This window comes from Myotis davidii, unplaced genomic scaffold (assembly GCF_000327345.1).
Source record: "Myotis davidii unplaced genomic scaffold, ASM32734v1 scaffold61, whole genome shotgun sequence".
Lineage (NCBI taxonomy): Eukaryota > Metazoa > Chordata > Mammalia > Chiroptera > Vespertilionidae > Myotis > Myotis davidii.
This window is the reverse complement of record NW_006291729.1, coordinates 1,982,663-1,986,357: the sequence shown is the minus strand read 5'-3', so window position 1 is coordinate 1,986,357 and position 3,695 is coordinate 1,982,663. Positions and strand designations below refer to the sequence as shown.

Genomic DNA, 3,695 nt, shown 5'->3' with positions numbered 1-3,695 from the left:
AAGGAGGCCGTGGCAGGTGTGCGGAGTGAGTGTGTCAGGACGGAGGGCCCTGTCACCCTGAAGGATCAGACTTGCAGGGAGCAGACAGAGCGGATGGGGATCCCCACACAGGTGGGCAGGAGCGCCCCACGCTGAAGCCAATCCGTACAACTGCCGGCACCTCTCAGATGCGCCAAAGCGGTAGTCACCCCAATCCCCGAGGTCCCAGGAGGGCGGGGCCGCCGACAGGGTCAGGATTGGGCAACGGAGGTCTCACCACTTCTCACCTAGTTGTTACATCAGAAAAATATCAGCATTTCGTCCCCAAATTGGCAGGATCCTCCTCCAGGGTTCACAAATGGCCAAGGAACACTGGCTTCTTGAACGAATGCCCACACTCAAAGCTCCGGCCACAGCTTTCATAACCCGGCCGCTTTTGCCCACACCGGCCCCTCTAGAATAGCAGGGTCAATTTAGGATGGCCTCAGCCCCACCCAACAGAAAAATGGGCAAAATAAAAAACGAGTTCAGAGAGGAAGGAAGGAAAGAGGGAAGGACCCCATCTGGTCAAGGATACATGGGAAGATATTCAACCCTATTCATAATTTAACACATGCAAATCAAAGGGGCCTTGCAGGTGGCCCAAATTCAACGCATTTCAGAACCCCCCCGGGGTTGGTGAAAATGGGGGAAGCATACCCACCACTCACTGCTGGTGGGGTAAGAAACAGGGTGAGCACTGAGGTGGGGGGCGAGGGGGGTTGCGGCAGGGCAACAGCTGTCACTCGGCACCTACTAGCGCACCCCAGCAGTTCTGCAAGAGCCATACACAGACAGTATCACGGCACTGACCGTGACAGGGAAACTCAGGAACAATGCCAACATCTCCAGGACTCCGGTTACGTGAATTACGGACCAGCCACACCGTAGGGGAGGAAGGGACACAAGTGCTTACAACATGAGCCCCCTTGTGAAGAATTACATGTTCTCATATCCTGATGTGCACACAAAACTCCCGGGCTGGTTCCCACGCCAAGCAAGCTTCGCTCACAGGCCCACCTGGGACCAGGCCTGGGGGAGGGGGGGCCTCACTTCTCATCGCGTGCGTTTCCACCGAGCTGGTTTCTGAGTGTCGCTTTCTACATGTGCGTGGATTACTTTAACATTAAGTCGTAAGGACCTCAGGGGACAGAACCCTCTGACCCGCCCCGCGTCAAGGTCTCCCTGTCACTGACCCCACTGAGACGCCAGAGGGTAAAGGGGGGTCAGGAAGGTCAGATGGGCGCCCGCTCGGCTCCTCCAGCGTTTTGCAACGCTCCGATCTGACAGCCCCACGTGACGAGTGTCCGCAGGGCCCTGCCAAGGAGCACAAAAGGCCTGGCTGGTGGGTGACGGAGGCGCCTACACTACCGGGCGGCCAGACCTTGGTCTGATCCTCTGCTGTTCACTATTGGACTCTAACTGATCCGGGCTTGCTTCCTCTCTTCACACACTGGCCGAGCCCTCTGCCCAAGTCTGTATCTCGGTCAAAAAGAATGCCCTGCTTTGGTGACTTTGGTATGACGCCCGCTCGCCCACTCCAACCCAGGAATCCTTGGAGGGCTGAGTACCAGCTGGCCGGTCCGGGTCCGGCCGACACAGCTCGGGGGCAAGAATGCAGACAGCTGGTGTTCAGGTCCCAGCTCCCCGCAGACTAACCTGTGGCCACAAGCAAGTTACGAGCCTCTCAGCTTCCAATCTATAGAATGGGATGGCATTCCCATGGCCCAGCCTCCCAGGACGGATAAGAAAATAAAGTACTTTCCCAGGGGCTTGCCCGAATGCCAGCCAGGGGCTCATCCTGTGGTCACAAGCGGCTCCAGGCAAAGGCTGGGCTTCGAACTGAGTTCTTGCCTGGCGGAACCTGGCACATACCAACTTTTATTTCTATCTTTATTGTTGAAAGTATTACATATGTGCCTTCCTTATTAAGCATCTTCCCCCCCCCCCCCCCATCAAGCCCCTCCAACTATTTTAAGTGCACCTTCCCCAAAAAGGCAGGGCAAAGACTACTACTTGCTGCAATGAATACGGGAATATTAGGAGGGTACACTCTTATTCCCACACGGTGCGGATACATTTCTGTTTGTCCAAAAAAATCGAAGTCCGAAGGCAGCCCGCCTTGAGCAGCGCTCTGCCACATGCCGAGCTCAGCGCAGGAAATGCTCTTGCCCAGGAGTGCACCTTGTGGGGGAGGGGGGCCCCATGACCCCATGACCTGTGTGGCTTGTCCCTTTCGTAAACCCATGCTGGTTGCCTCGGAAGGCCCGTGCACACAGAGGAAGGTTTCATCAAAAGGACGTGGACTTCCTGGAAACCAGGCACACGGCGCGCATGGACTGTCCTGTCCCAGGAGCAGCTGGCAAACAGGTGCATCTGGGTCACAGGGCCTGTGGTCAGCTCGCGCGCAGGAGCAGACGGCTCAGGGAGCCCTGAGTCCGGGCCAGCAGCCTGTAGCTTGTGTTTCTGGAAAGTTCCGGTGTTCGGCACCAGCAAAAACATTCTGGCTTATCAGTCCTGGGAGGCTGGGCCATGGGAATGCCATCCCATTCTATAGATTTGAAGCTGAGAGGCTAGTAACTTGTTTGTGGTCACAGATTAGTCTGCAGAGAGCTGGGACCTGAACCCCAGTTGTGGCAGGGATCACAAAACTTGGTCAGCGGGCTGAGAGATGTGGCGGTGACCACCAGCGGTGGGAAAGCAGCCTGCTCCTCGCCACCCTGAGCCCTGTCTATTCGCCTTCACCCAACTTCCCGGCGGGTCAGGGGACATCTTTCCGCATGAAAAACCAAGAGATCCTCCGACCCCTCCCCTGAACCCCCGAGTTCTCCCCGTGCGCTGACATCCAGCAGGTTTGCCTCTGCAGTCCGGTCTTTTCTCGAATAGATGAGGGTTGTTTGGTAACTGAGACCAGGGTCCCATGGCCAGCTAAGGCCAAACTTAGCCTGGAGCCCAGGCCTCAGGTCCTGTCCGGGGCTCTGTCCAGGCCTGCGCCACGTGGTCCCCTGTAAACAGGAATAAACGCTCCAAGACAAACACCCACACACAAAAACGCCTGCTAATCAAACAAATGTTGGCAAACATGAAGCGCTAGCAAAATAAGGAACCAAAACATAAACCCCTAGATCTTCCAACATTTCTGGGCGGGGAGAAGTGTGTTTATTTCTGGATTACTATGCACTGTCCTCAGGGCTTACTTTAATCCCTGGGACCGGAATTATGGGGCCCAGGTTAACAGTGAATTTCACGGCCATACACACCCGGATAACATAAAAGAAACCCTGTCCAAGCTCATCTTTCCCAAAACACCCTACTGTCCTGGGTGCTAAAAACTTTCCCAATTAATGCTGCCCACCCTCCGTATTCACGTTCCCGTGTCGTGGTCAAAAACAGGGCTGACATCTGATTTCGCCAGCCACCTACACGCCAGCGCTGTGGCCCTACAGTGATTTGCAAAACACTAGTCTTCATCCCACACTGTCCGGCTTTCCCCAAAATTAGACTATTTGCAGGGGCACCTGACGGGACTCAGGGCCTAGCCCTAGACCCAGCGCCCACGAGGCTGCGGGAAGGGTGCACAGAGGCCGGGCAATCGGGGGACCCAGATTCCAGCCCGGTTAGCCGCCGCCCGGCAGCTGCACGACCTTGGGCATATCAGCCTCAGTTTCCCCAACTGC

The 3,695-nt window shown here is 56.1% G+C and overlaps 1 protein-coding gene and 1 long non-coding RNA gene across 6 annotated transcripts in view; both read right to left on the bottom strand.

The window, feature by feature from the left end:
• The window catches only part of LPIN1 (lipin 1), a 67,111-nt gene that overhangs the window by 35,363 nt on the left and 28,053 nt on the right, over positions 1–3,695 (bottom strand). The gene's annotated exons all lie outside the window — the stretch shown is intronic.
• On the bottom strand, positions 1,968–3,676 carry LOC107183302. The gene is made up of 2 exons (XR_001514085.1): positions 2,645–3,676; positions 1,968–2,521 (listed from the first exon to the last, which is right to left on the bottom strand). It is a non-coding gene; the product is annotated as an uncharacterized LOC107183302 (long non-coding RNA).